We start from the raw sequence: 16,213 nt of genomic DNA on the forward strand, positions 1-16,213 counted from the left end.
CTTCAGTTTACTTTGCTGTAACTGTCTATCCTATGCTAATAGAAGCATATAGAAGTATAACAAAGCAGAATGACTGTTCTCAATGCCCCAGTTTCCCAGGTTTTCTGTTGTGTATGCTCTGCTATAGATAAAACATAAAACCTTACCCCAGTCTGAAGGGGATGGTCTCATGCGCCATCAGGTTGAAGTGGGTTGCCTGAGTGTGCACACCACTGTACCACACTGCTAAGTTACCACATGATACTTCCCACTCATTTCACTTCTAAAATGAGTGGGAAGTATCATGTCTTCTCCTGCAACATGTTCTCATAGTTAAAAAAAAAAAAAAGAAAAATGCCTTCAGTAATATATTTGCTTAATTGCTTCAAGCATTGAGCTAGGCTGTTTATAAAATCAAGGAATGTAAAAGGAAATTGTGAAGCTGTTCTTAACTGTTCTCCAAAACACTTTTTAGTATGCCTTTTCAGACGATAATGTTGACCACAGTAGCAAAATCACATCTCCAAATAATATACTACATTACAGATTTTTATTGAATAACCCCTCTTCAAATTTGTAAGTAGAATGGTGACAAAATAGTGCATGTTTATTGGTAGCAATATGACTTAAAACACTGATAAAAGTGTGGAAGGCTAGTGGCAGAGTGCAATAAAACATTTTGTATTCGTTCTTTCACTTATTAATCTTGGGGATTTATTGAAGGCTTAGAAATCTTAACATAGAAAAATAATAGGGAAGCAGTGGCTGGTGCTTTTCCTAGTCAGAGATTAATGGAAGTCTGCGCTTGGACTTTTTAACTCTGTTCTTTCTTGAGAAACTGAGAAAGCCCTACAGGTTAAACACACACACACACACAAATTATGATCCTACCTATCCACAACATCAGAAAACAAAAATAGGCAAATGGTTCAATAGTACAAGGCTACAATAAAACTAATCCTAAAAACTCATATATGGAATTAGAATCTGAAACAAATCTGACAGGTATGAGGCTATTTTTACTGCCCATTGGTCAGGTCTTAATAATTTAGATATACTTAAAGATAATTAGGATTTTAGTTATCAAGAGAGAAACCAGGGACCAGCTGGTTTTCTTATCAAAATGCACTTGTGACAAATACTTTTGTTTCCTTTGCATTTGAAATTAAAATGCTATAGAGTTACTTCAGTGTCATTTAACTGAGACGGATTTTATTTATGTATATATTTGGTTGTAAGAGAATTCAGATTTACTGTTTTGCTCCTTCTCAGTTTTCACACGTGAAAACAATGGAAGATTTCTACATTAGCCAGTGTGTAAATAAAAACATATTTTAGTGAGCTTGATGTCTTCATAAATATAGTATTGGTCTTGTCTCCCTCTCTATGTTATGTAAAGTATGTCAGAATTAAAGAGACCTTTTTTTTTTTTACAAAAATGGAAGAATACAGTTTTCCTACCACATTTTGCATGTAAGCAGTGGCAGTGAAATGTTACCTACTGAAATAAGAATGGGAACATTCACATTTGACAAGGACTCCTTCCTGTCTTAGTCCTATGTCCTTAAACACAGTTTCATTGGGAGCAAATGAAGGTTACAACCCTTACTTCCTATGTAATGAATTCTTGCAGAAGTATGTTATGCACCCTATGACTTTTGGGCAATAAAGACAGACACAATAACATGGTTTTAGTCCAGCAAAGAAGCAAGCCTTTCTTTCTCCACAAAGATACAGATGGACTGCAATGGCATCAAGTACAGTACAAAAATTCCAATTAACACCTTTTCACTCCTATATTTTTCTTCCCAATGACCGCACCGAAAAATGAGAAGTAATTTAGAATGGTTTTGTTATAACTCATTACAAATAAATTCTTCTTAAATTTGAATCACTGCTATATCACTATGATAAAATAAGTTTTCAAAAAATAAAAAGGCAAAACACATAATAAAATCTATAACAAAAACTAAGGCTTTTGTTCATATCCATGTTTGCAACATAGGCTTAAAAATCTGCATGCCACTTCATATAGTGAAACCTAAGAAAAGAGAGGAATCAGATGAAAAATCTTTCCATGGACTCCTGAACTGCAATCGTAAACCTCAATTACTCAACAGCATTCCATATGAAAAATGCTAGTTAGCATAGAAGTACAGGGATAAAAATCCACAGGTCATCTTTCAGTAATTATTTTAAGATCATTTATCAATAACAAAATAACAAGTAATTAGTTATCAAAATGAATAACAAAAACTTTCTCAGGTCCAGATTCATGATCTGCTAGTATGAACATTCACTCAAAAAAAAAACACCAGTTCTCAAAACTGCTATAAAATGAAAATCGCAGTAAAGACTTAAGACATCAAATTGAATACAGGGAAATAATCCTGTTATTCAGAATTTGCATTTAAACAGTCAAAATAAACTGGCCAATGGATCATAAAAATAATAAAAACCTCACATGATATGAATACCAAAACAAAATAAATAAAAAACATCAATCTAAAAGACTAAACAACTGACCTCATTTAGTGATCAAAACTTTCAAGCACACATTTACAATAGTGGACTTAAATATAGAATGATAGAATAGTTAGAGTTGGAAAGGACCTTAAGATACTCTAGTTCCAACCCCCCTGCCATGGGCAGGGACACCTCACACTAAACAATCTTACCCAAGGCTTCGTCCAGCCTGGCCTTGAAGAATGCCAGGGGTGGAGCATTCACAGCCTCCCTGGCCAACCCATTCCAGTGCCTCACCACCCTAACAGGAAAGAATTTCCTCCTTATATTCAATCTAAACTTTCCCTGGTTAAGTTTTAACCCGTTACCTCTTGTCTTATCACAACAGTCCCTAATGAAGAGTCCCTCTCCAGCATCCCTATAGACCCCCTTCAGATACTGGAAGGCTGCTATGAGGTCTCCACACAGCCTTCTCTTCTCCAGGCTGAACAGCCCCAACCTTCTCAGCCTATCTTTATACGGGAGGTGCTCCAGTCCCCTGATGATGCTCGTGGCCCTCCTCTGGACTTGTTCCAACAGTTCCATGTCCTTTTTATGTTGAGGACACCAGAACTGCACACAATGCTCCAAGTGAGGTCTCACAAGAGCAGAGTAGAGGGGCAGGATCACCTCCTTCGACCTGCTGGTCACACTCCTTTTTATGCAGCCCAGGATACGGTTGGCTTTCTGGGCTGCGAGTGCACACTGAAGCTAAGTCATGTTCATTTTCTCATCAACCAACACCCCCAAGTCCTTCTCCACAGAGCTACTCTGAATCTCTTCTCTGCCCAACCTGTAGCTGTGCCTGGGATTGCTCTAACCCAGGTGTAGGACCTTGTACTTGGCATGGTTAAACTTCATGTGGTTGGCATCAGCCCACAACACAAGCGTGTCAAGGTCCCTCTGGATGGCATTCCTTCCCTCCAGGGTATCAACCGAACCACACAGCTTGGTGTCATTGGCAAACTTGCTGAGGGTGCACTCAATCCCACTGTCCATGTCAGCAATGAAGACGTTGAACAAGACCGATCCCTGAGGGACACCACTCGTTACTGGTCTCCAGCCCGACATTGAGCCATTGACCACAACTCTTTGTGTGCGGCCATCCAGCCAGTTCTTTATCCACCCAGTGGTCCATCCATCAAATTGATGTCTCTCCAATTTAGAGACAAGGATGTCGTGCGGGACAGTGTCAAACGCTTTGCATAAGTCCAGGTAGATGACATCAACTGCTCTACCCCTGTCCATCAGTTCTGTAGCCCCATCATAGAAGGCCACTAAATTGGTCAGGCAAGATTTTCCCTTAGTGAAGCCATGCTGGCTGTCACCAAGCACCTTGTTGTTTTTCATGTGCCTTAGCATGCCTTCCAGGAGAATCTGCTCCAAGATTTTGCCAGGCACAGAGGTGAGACTGACTGGTCTGTAGTTCCCTCGGTCATCCATTTTCCCTTTCTTGAAAATGGGGGTTATATTTCCCTTTTTCCAGTCATCGGGAACTTCACCTGACTGCCATGATTTTTCAAATATGATGGCCAGTGGCTTAGCCCCTTCATTTGCCAGCTCTTTCAGGATCTGTGGATGGATTTCATCAGGTCCCATGGACTTGTGCACGTTGAGGTTTTTAAGATGGTCTTGAACCAGATCCTCTCCTACAGTGGGCCCAAGGTCTTCATTCTCATATATCTTGAATCACATTACTTCTCTGAACTTAGAAACCAAAACAACCCATGCAAAGTGCCAACATGTTTAGATCCAATGAAAGGCAAATAATATCATTTCTCTTTTCAGTACTGAGTAGATTAAACACATCCAAAGAACTAAACACGATCACTTCCACATCTTCTTCCTTGTGAAGGAAAGCCATAAAGCACCACTGTCTCTGATTTTCTTTTAGTACATTGAATTATAAAGTCCTACTCTCCACTAAAAAAAAAAATGGTCACAACCCAAAGTCCCACTTTCGAAATTCACTTTGTAACAGCAGCACTTAGAAATGCAAGGGACATAAATTGCCTTGAGATCATCCCTTCTCATATCTTCTCATTAAAGACTACTGTTATTCCATTTAGGTTTTGTGCATGATATTACATTGCTATTATTCACCATAATGAGAAACCAAATTGTTTTTCAGGCTATTTCCAAGTCTGTGCTCATTCACCTCTAAACTTCTCATGTTGACTGATGTCATGTACTCATTTATTCTAAATTATTTTAAGTCAATTAAAGACTTTTCCAGTCTTAGATTCTTGCCTGAAATCAGACTATATCTCACCTTGTCTAAGCTCTAGACAAATTGTCTTGCCCTTAATACCAGAGTCTTTTAGATTAAAATAAAATACCATACAGTAATCCATTAATGTGGTATAGAATTTATTTTAAAATGCTTTAAAATCCTTTCCCTGGCCTCAGTATTTCTTGGGTTGAACAGAGTATTCCAGTGTACTAATGATACTGGTATTGGGTTTCCTTCAGACAGTGATCTGGAGTTACTCTGCATCTGGATTACTTCATTCTCTAACCACATGGAAGGCAAGGAAATATACATATATATATATATATATATATACACACACATTGAAGACATATAGGATCTATTAGTTCCTTCTCAGCACTACCACTTAATGTTTATGTTGTGAGTCATTTTTTTTCAGCACTAGATATCACTTGCGAGTTACGTCTGTACTTCAGACTCCACTTGCTAAGTTAAAATCTTGTGAAGTTGCCTCATTATACTTTACCTTATCACACATTCCATCTCTCAGATACTAAAAAGCAGCCCCTGATAAACTTGTCTCAGAAAGAAAGTTTTCTGTTTTCAAGAAAGATTTGGATCCCCGGACTTCAAATATTCTCCAAAGCGCATGGCAGAAAGGAAGACAAAAAACTACCAGGGCTCGAAGTGAGGGCTTTTCCTGATGAATGAACAAGGAAGAGCAGAACTACCTATTAATCTTTCTTAATCAGCTGCTTCTACACTGTGCACTCCCATCCTACTTTAACTGGATACTAAGAACCATCTTCTCTCAACCTGATGAAACAATACTTTTTCTAAGAAGGAAATCTGCACTAAAGGAAGAACTAAGTTCTTCCATTAAAGAATATCAAAACACATGGAGTAAATTAAAAACATTACTTCTACTGATTGTTTATACCCAGTAAGAAGGTTGTACCAACAGCACACAATTGCATTAATATTGAGTTTTCCACATGAGGCACCTTCTAAACTCATTCTGGTTTAGGAGGTTGAGTTAAGATTGTAGACTATGACTTCAGATTTGTGCATTCCCTGGAGCTACATAAACAATATTAGAGAAAATCCAATTTCCACGTAAGAAGGCTATGTGCATCCTTGCTAAATACTGATGTTTGGACATTTACACACAGACTAAATTAACCTGATAATGTTACTACACTGGCTTTACAATTTATGTTTTATAAATATGGTTTTGTGTTTACTATGTCTTCACAGAATTTTGAAAACAACTTCTATATTGTATAATACTTGATTCATTCTATTAAGGAACATTGATATAAATTATATTATTTTAAGCTCTTTTATCATTCACAATTCTTTGCAGAGTGATTAAAGATCATATGGATAAATATTGATCAGTCACTCATTCTAAAAAAAAAATCTTGTTTCCTAGGCATATTAAGCTTAAACTCAGTAACGGGGTTTCACTGCTGATTAAAGTAAGAACTACTCTGCAGTAACTGGCACTCCGTGAAATGAAAGCATAACTGAAGGAAAGACTTTTTTTTATATAGTTATTTTTTGTACTTTCACAAGACATCCCCTTTGCTTAATGATGGAAAATAATTTCAAATCTTTAATAATGATTAATATATTAAAGTGATAACACAAGACGAATCCCACTTATGCAATAATATATTACACATTAATGGATTTGTCATCCTCATTCTTCTAATTGAAGACCATGTTTTTGAGAGTTACTAACCCAAGATGCTTCAGAAGAGACATGTCAAAACTTCTCTGTAAGGAAATAGTAAATAACTTGCTCCTCTTCCTGTCTCACCGAAACAGTTTGAGATTTATGCTGTAAGATACACATATAGGCAACAACAAGTGCATATTCTTCTGGCTTGTGTATCAAAGTGTCCAGACACATAGCAGACTGAGAGTCTTGTTGGCCTGACTCTGTTTCCAGGCAATTTCAGCTCATCTCCCCAGATTATCTGACAACATTAATAGTTTACCCACATTAACAATTTCTCATTTGTAATCCCTAAATAAGAGATATTTTCCATTCATTGGCTGTCTTTATTTTATTAAGCTTTCCCCAGACTAAGAAACAAAAGAATTCCTCAGTTCTCCCAGTTTTACATAAAACCAAATAGTACATTGAATGAGAGTCTCAGGGTCTACTCTTCCTCTCACTTCCTCAGAAAAAATGATTACCAATTTAATTCCTGTGATGTAGCCAAAGGTGACAAGAAATAGATGGTAACAAGGGAATATTAGTTGTCAGTGTAGCTTTCTGTTAGGTAATGTACACCTTAAGTTGCTCAAAGCAAAAAGATTCAAAATTCACTCTGCTACCTTCAATTGTCTGTAAAATTCAGAAAGAAAAAGCATTCAAACAAACCAAATACTGAAACTGAGGCCATAACTATAACGAAGCATTCAACGATAGTTTAAGACTACAGTAAACAAAAACAATGAAGCAATGAAATGAAACACTGAAGTTGAAAGGACAATTACTCGGTCAAAAAACTGTATGCAATTTTGCATTCTTAATTTCAAGACAAACCGAGGAAACCAGTAAGAAAAAGGTAGCTTTATTAAATTTTCTTTAATACACTGTGATTGAAACTCATCCCTCCTATTCTTCAGGAGTAACCTCATCTTACTGGACCAGAGAGAAAGATTACCAAATTTCCACAAGGTTTGTGGGCTTATACTGACAGAATTGGATTTCTGCTCTTTTCTATTACCCAAACTTACTCTTTTTATATTATTTCTTCTTCCTTCTCTGCCTTCTTTTTTAAGACAATCAGGTTTAGCCAGCAAAGAATTATCCTTTGCATTGCTGATGTGAATCTGCCACTGAGGCTAAAAATCAACACCTGAAGCACCTTGATGCTCCTGTGAGTTTGCCAGGTCTTTGACTGTCTTGTAACAGTACCTCCTATGCTGTTTCAGTATCGTATCAGGCTATCAGCATGAGTCTAGACACAGAAGCTGTGTATCCTCCAGGTCACCCCTCAGTCTTCCTACCCACATGCAAACCCTTTGGTTTGTTACATTTTCAAGAAAGCAAAACTGGAACAACAGCAGCAGTAACATCATCTCTAGCACATCAGCTGTCTCAGCTCCACCACTTTTACCTCTGCATGACAGTGAACACCATCTGCAATCAGGACTGCTATTACAATGGAAATATCACTTAAAGCTCTACATTTCAGAGACTTTGTTTCGGTTTCTCTTTCCTCCTCCTCCAATGCTTAAAAAGGTGTGGTCAGTGACCTCAGCCAACAGCAAACACCCATCCAGCTTCTCTCACACTTGCACTTCCTGTGGGAGGGGGAGAAAACAGAAGACAGGCAAGAAAGTTCACAAAACAAGAAAATGACAATTTAATTCAGAAAACAAAAACTGTGTATGAAAGCAAAACAAAGCAGAGAAATTAATCTGATGCTTCCTAGTGCCAGGCAGATATTTACCACATCCAGGAAAGCACAGCCTCAGTGTATGCAATGGTTATGTGGGAAGACAAACACCATAACCACAAACATCCTCTCTTTCTCTTCCTTTCCTTGATATTTTACTACTGAGCAAATCATCATGGTATGGAATATCCCTTCAGTCAATTTGTACCAGCTGTCCCAGCTATGTCCCCACTCAACCTTCTGCTCACCCCCAGCCTATTCTCTGGGCGTAGGGAGCAGGGAGAGAACACCTTGTTGACACTGTACAAGTAGTGTTTAATAGCCAAAACACTGCTGTGTTATCACACTATTTTAGCCACAAATACAAATCACAGAACTGTACAGGCTGCTCTGAAAAAAAAGTTAACTCCATCTCAGTCAGACCTACTAGGAAAGGTTAATAACTTGTTTAAATCTGTTAGCTTGCTATGGGAATTAGAAGGTAGAGACTAAAAACTCTGAATCTTCCACAAAACCTTAATGTTCTCCAGTGTCAGAATAAGGCAAACATCTTTGATTCTCTGGTGTTCCTTATTCTGTCAAAATAAACCCCACTACTTTCACACTTCAGATCTCTTGTGCATAGGGCTTTCTGTATTATAGGAAGCGGGAAGAAGGCAGCCATTGGGACTTTTATTCTATCACCTGTTTACTAAGAAATCACAGACATCCTTGTAGATACCAGCAACAGCTTCCCCAGCAAATCCCGAAGACAGTAAAAAAAACTAATCACCTTCCCAAACTCTTGAAAAAAGTAAACAGGGAAGCAAGTTTTCTAACCTTAAATGTCCTGGCATAGAAGTTTGGTAAGCTAATGCCACAAATTCCTTTCAAAAAAAACCTTCAAAGTTTGGGAACTAGATTGGTTTAACTGTTTAACAAGAAGGTCTGTCTTAAATTTAAGCAGGGAAATTTCCAGGGCAAAGTGAGGAAGACCACTTCTCTAGTCATGAAAGCTGTTTTCCATCCGACTATGTTCATTGGCAAAATTCTTTATTCTGCTGCTGTGCTGTTTTACTGTCTTCTGCTTCTACCTTGAAGAGCTGACATGATCTTGATGAAGAATCAAGATGCTGGAAAAGAATTCTGCAGTCTGAATTCCACAGCAGCTTTGTAAGTGTCTGTCACCCAAAATAATCTTGATATCCATTAGCTTTTCTCTATTTTTTTCCCCCCCTTCTCTTTTTCTCCTGCGATTCAGCTAAGGAAAGGGATGGAACTCTATTAATAGGAACAAAAGATCCCTCAAAAAGAACTTTTGTAGCTTTTAACAACACTTTTTAAGAAATAGAGTTGATTTAAGAAAAAAAAAAAAAGAAAAGGGCGAACAACTACATTAACAACCTCACTTTGACATAATCAAACTCCAGTGATTAGTGATTAAATTTTCATAGGGAACCTTGGAGTCTGTTAAAAGAACAGGAATCACTTCTGCTCTTAAACAAGACCCCATTTAAGTTCAGCTGCACTGAGGTCTAAAAATCTTTGAAATTGCACAGTAATGAACCCATTAGAGGTTGTTATTTCATTAGTTTGAATATACACTATTTATACATGCCTCTATTTATCCTGAGATTATCGGTAAGCCTATATTTTTTCTTTCAAAACATCAATAACATCTGCCTGTGTTTTCACATCTTTGTCTCCATTTCTGTAATCAAATGAATAGTCCATAATGCAGGATAGAACTGGTGATGAAGGAAAACCAGGAAAGCCTCCAAGAAAAGCACAGGACTACAGCCGGGCTACTACAGATCCCTCAGAACAGAGTTTTCAAACTGTCCTCAGCCCTTCTGACCACAGGTCAGCTATTTCATTGCTCAGTGTTATACTGCCATCACACCACTTTCTGTAGTACTGTTCTCGTAATGGGACAAAAGGTTTGTCCACATTGCATTGTTTTGTGTCTGCCTGACTTGGCTGATTTGGTATCCAGCAATAGTGTTTTCATCTGTTATTCCTGCTGCTGTTCTTTGGTAGCCTGTTTTGGCTGTGTCCCATAGCCAACTGTCTTTGGAACAAAAAGAACATCCTAATGGGAAGATCTTCAGTAGGGCTACCAAGCCCATATTGCATCTAAAATGAGATGCATTTTAGAGAGATGTGCAAAGCTTATGAAAGCAGCTTTTCTTCTGCCCTATTTCTGGCCTCAGCCATCTTTCTGCCAGTTTCCTGCTTATGCTCACCCTCAAGGCAGTTCTCAGTCTTCCTGGCAGCTGCGTTTTTCTGCTGTGAGTGAAACCTTATATCCCAAATAGTAATGGTCAGTTAGCCACATCTGGGAGCTGGCTCTTCGGTCCCTCACTTGTGTCATATATCGAAGCATACTTCACAATGTACACACACTGGATTGAAATTAACCTCATTATAAGCATTCAAACTTGTAATTCCCCAGAAAAATTCTGTAGACTGAACTAAAAGCTGATATATTGTCATATTTCTTAATGAAAGTTGAGTATTTTTATTAGTAGTTCACTTTATATTTGAAGAATAAAATAACCCTTAGGTATTTTCCATTTGCATCAGTTAACAGCTAATAAATGATCAACTGTTGTAATATTTTTCTCTGATATTTCAATTTCTAAAAGTACTAGATTTGTATCTTAAAACTGCAGGACTGAGCCATGTATTTTCTTACCATGTGCTAAGATCCATCATTTGTAGTCTTGTCAGTATATTCATCTTCCTTTGTTCCTGCACTCACTTGGGCTTATATAAAGATACTTCTGTTATTTATATATTGAATGTTTTCTTATGCTTTCAACACTATTAAAATACTCAAGTCATGTAAAACATCTGACCTTTAGCTGAGACAATAAGAACAGGCTACAGTTTATTATGAAAATATTGCTGTTATGAAATATTCAGTAAATTGGAAATGCCAGAGTAAGAAAGCAATATCTTATATCTGAAATGTGCTTTAGATTTATTTATACAGTTTTGCTTACTTTAAATCAGATTTTTTTTTCCAATTAATCATGCAATTAAATGTTTTTATCCATAAAATTTTGCTTTTAATTACAGCAGTTTTATTCAGAACACCAGCTCATATATTTTTGGTAAATGTGTCAGGACATCCATACTTCACTGTGCATAAAATTCTCTTCCTCTTCAGATATGATCTCAACTTCAACCTCGTTCCTACCCACCCACTAGCCCACTAGCTCATTGCAAGTATCACTTATACGAATTAAAGATTTGTATTACAAGATTTCTAAGATGTTATTCCTATTGCATGATGGTGTGCATGAAGGGTGATCCTTAAGTGTGAAAGCCCAAGCAATAAACTTTATTAAATCAAATGATATGGAGGTTAAGGTAATTTGGAATTTTAAAGCATTTTAAAACATTTTAGTGCTAGAATTTGCACTATTGATCAGGCAGCATAGCTGCCATTTTTACTACTTCAGTGTTTTAGGATTTAGTATACTCTGAGTTATCTTTTGGGGTCAGATAAAACCAACAAATTTTGACTCTTAGACAAGAAGCCTTCAATGGAAAAAGTCTTGAATATCCATTTATTCTAGCACAACAAAATTCTTGGGGAAAAAAAAAAAAACAACCCAAAAACCCACAGCTTGAATTTCATGACTTCTTGAGTTAGAAAACTATTCATGTGGCACTGCTGCCACATATAAATTAAATATGGAAATTAAAAGTTTTAAGAGGGAGAGAAATAAAGAATCCTTTTTGCTAGAAAAAGAATCTTATGTTCTCCTACAGAAGAATTAAATGTTAATTTATTTCCCACTTTCCACAACTGCCATTTCAGGAGGCCTGTGATGATTTAAAAAATGCCATGTTGGAGCTAATCCATTTTAACATATTTCCTTCTACAGCAATAAAACCCCAAACACCTAAAAAGCCCATAGGATAAGTACAGTCAGTTTACGATTAGGATCTGATGGTTTCTCAGACTTTCTCAGGATACTGGAAATGTTTCTTTCCTCAAGAAAAGCTATAGAATTCAGGAACTGAAAAAGAAGAAAAATCAAAACCCACAGGAAAACTTGAAAACTGAAACGGTCTTCCAAATCTCATAAGAGTCTTTGATCTTCAATTACTTCTTTACAATTAAAAATCCCCTACAACTCAGAAACATTTTCAACCAGCCTGTTGAGGAGAACTGAAGAGTTTGACCAGTATAAAAACCTTTAGCAAAGGTATTTCTAGGCTTGATTGTGCCTTGAATTCCCAAATTTTGTCACAGAAACTCACCTGGTATTAATCTTTGCAAGCAAATAACACAAATAAGAAGGACCTCTTCATTCAGACAAAAAAACAGTCTTTTGACATAGGCTTACCTAAACTTGCTTTAACTTCTTATGTTAAAAGATTCCAGACACATACAAATATAACTGATGCATAAATTTAATCCAATAAAGCAAATCATTGTCTGAGTTGTTTCATATAACTTGTGACACACTTCAATTGTCATATATGATAAAATTGATTGAAATCCTGACTGTACTTGCCTTCAGAGAGACAGAAATCCAGTCTTTCAGTGAAGAAAAACAAACGGGTGTTTTTGTTTTTTTTTTTTCCCAGTAAGTACAGGTTTCATATTAACAGTGGATTTCTAAACAACATAATATGATATAATCTCATTTCTTACTCTAAAGCAGAAAAACATGAAATCTCTAGCAACTTCTTCTGAGGGCAAGTACAATTCATAATGAAAATTAATTTCGTATTTCTATTTCCTATCTCGTACAAATAACAAATACTTGTAACACAAGGACAGATGTTTTTAATATATTCTGTTATCAGATTAGAAACAGACAAAATGGATGGAACAAAATCCACCAGGATAAAGGACACAATGCATAATGCTACAATCCTATTAGCATAACAAAAATGTGTAAATTATGGTGGTGCTGAGAAAACTGAGAATACTCCTTAAACAGGATCCAGACAGAAGATATTTGAGAATGCTATGAAACCTAATCTTCACATTCCAGTACTAAAACAAGAAATCACTTAGTCATAAAGAGTTTCTCTAAATCAAGACTCATTGGAGAACACTAAGTAGGAAAGTAAGGTGTAGCTTTAGAAACTGTCTACCTTAAAAATACATGTTGTAACTTACTTTTGTTTTCTAAGTATGAAATCAGAGCTCTGAGACTTCTTCAATAAGACCATTTGCCATTAGAAACAAATAAAAAATATTACCATGCTTTAAAATGACATGATTGATAGGAAGGAACAAATATATTTTATTACACAAATAATACTGGACTTCCTAATACTATGACGAATAAGAACTGTGAAGATTTGGCAACTGGTTTGGAAGGCAGACAAAGAAAACCCTCACAACAGCCACAAAGTTACACTCATTATACAAGAATAAAACTTCATACACTATATTAAAATTCACTTTCCAGGGAAGTATCATCTTAATATTGCAATTCAATGAGGTTTTTTTCCCCCATTAGATTCCATTAGTATGTGGAAGATGCATGTATTTCCAAGGCAGAAGTTAATCCAGACAAAACTGGTAAATCCAAGGTAAACCATAAATTAATATGGAAGTTGGGTCCGATTCTGGCCTTGAGAACTTTCTTTTTTTTCATTTTCAAAGGCTTCTTAAGAGAAACAGTCAGCACATGAAATTTCTTCTAAATAAAACCTTAAGCACCTTCTTTTACTTACTAGTCTCTCTTTTTGTAGAAGTGAGACATAAGCACCTCAGAAACAATCTCTCTCACCCTAAAACCAAACACATAAGAAGTTAGAGCACTTTATATAGAGAAGAATCTGTTTCTTAAGATATTATCTAGATAAAGTACATAATCAGATATTCAGACTCACAATTTCACAGCAGCTAAAGTTAGTAAAGACTAAATTCACACTGACTCATAACAAGTACACTATATAATCAGTATATTTAAAATATAAAAACCTCCTATTGTGAATAGGAAGAGATCAGAGAGGGAAAGTATTTATTACAAGGCTATATTTATGAAACAAATGCATCCTCCAGCAGCCTTTGTTTTGTGAAGTACATCAAGCTTTTATGAATCAATCTACCATCCCACCTCAGGTGTCTCTTCTGGCCTGAATTACGTACTGATGACACAAACTGTGGTTGTCTCCTGGGCCTCTATTTGCACAACTTTACTGGGGAAAACCTCCTCACACAGATGAGAGTGATTGTTATTGTGATTTTTACAGCACAACATCAGATTCTTCTACTTCTTTTGTGAATATCTAGATCTTTCTCCTTAGTTACTACCAACCAAAAGATATGAACATTCCGTATAATTTACAATGGACTGGTAGTCCCTGGAGTATGGATTTTAAGCTTTATTTCCTAAGTAAATGAGACATATATAATCGCAACTGAGTTTCTGCCTCTTCATCCTTCTCTCTCAAAATTACTTTTAAAAGCAGTGTCCAAGCTCAATCAAACAAAACACTAGTGAGACTGAGGTTTCAGAGATAATCAGTTCCTACATATTTTGTGAAAACAAGGGGACAAATTCCTTCCAAAGGCTGAATTCAGATTTTTGTGGATATCAAAAAATCTGAGCTAATCTTAAAGTTTTTAGAGATCATACAGTAACTTAATTCCTCATCAGAAATATACATCTGTCTGGTCTCATCTGTGTAATCTTTATCTCCAGTTAGTAGGGATGGGGTTTCACAGCTCTCCCTAAAGACTGAAGACTACTTACTTGTTAGCAATAGTGATAACACTGAACATTTCAGCAGAAATATTGATATTAGATGCTTATTCTCCAATTTTTGTTTCATTTTATATTCAAAGATGAGATGTAATTTAGGGCAGTTTTCCAGTTTACATTTGCCATGTTCAGGCTGTAGTGGTAAAGTGTAAAAGAAACACTGATGCTTTAAAAATGCCGAGGAACTAGTGGGACTTGCTACAGAGGACCATTGCCTTTACAAATACAGCACTCTTCACTGTCTTCATTTCATATGTTAAAAAACTTGCTTCCAAATACACATAGACTATTAAAATACTTTCACTGCAAAAGAGTCAGAATCTGGACAATGCTTTTTTTTTCTGTATTTGAAATAAAAGCATATTGAATAAGATAAAACTACTGTGCTGCTTGGGCTAAATGAGATACAAAGAACCAAAAGAACCAAGAGACAAATACTGGGGAGACAAACTGATACACAATTTGAGATCTGTACCTCTTTTCTTTTTTTTTTTTTCCCAAAGAACCTATTTTATAGGCAATTAACTCAATTGTATAGAAAACCATTTTTAACCCTTAAAAACTGCATTTTAGTTACATCTGAATTATAATTGCGTAGAAGTAAAGATTCAAGCAAATGGTTAATATTTAATTTAAAAACTTCACTACGAAATCAACAAATACAATTTAATTGCAATTTCTTGCATGATTAATAGGCTAGATTTTCATTCTTAATTCCATCATGCAGTCTGTTAAATATGGCATTTTCTGTTGAATTATTTTAATTTCCTGAGAGATCAAGCTGCTATTGCATGCAGATTGTGTTATCTAACACCTCATATTATTATTTCTAATTTGCATATCTATTTGATTAACGGTTTACTTTGATCAATCATATGCACTAGGAAGACACAAGCTGATCATCTTTATGCCCTCAAGTAAAACTGTTCGGACTGAGGGAGCATGATGGTGTGATTTAGAATGCAGAAGTGTGATGATGTAAAGTTAAGTGTATTGTAAAATCTTAACTACTACTGAAAGCTACCCTGCTTTTAATTTTAATAATGAAATAAAAGCCACAGACAGATAATCAACCACAGGGACATATATTTGCTAGGTGCATTTCAGAGTGAGAAAGTGTTATGGGGATTTAATTGTTAGCTTTATTTTCCATGGATATTTATGTTTAAAGGTGTTATGGTTATGAGTCATATGCACTGCCTTCCCTCAAGATTCATTGTTACACATGCAAAAATTACTAGATGGTGAAGTCATCACTCTACATAAGTCTTGCTTCAGGGAAGGAATTTTTTGCAGGCCAACAAGATGTGGGAATCCGCCATGAAAATATGCAAATCCTTGAAGGCTTCTCAGAAGTCACAACTTGCAAGACC

This window comes from Pezoporus wallicus, unplaced genomic scaffold, assembly GCF_028554395.1.
Source record: "Pezoporus wallicus isolate ANWC-B61680 ecotype Strahan unplaced genomic scaffold, APGP_CSIRO_Pwel_v1 contig_5087, whole genome shotgun sequence".
NCBI classification, from domain to species: domain Eukaryota; kingdom Metazoa; phylum Chordata; class Aves; order Psittaciformes; family Psittacidae; genus Pezoporus; species Pezoporus wallicus.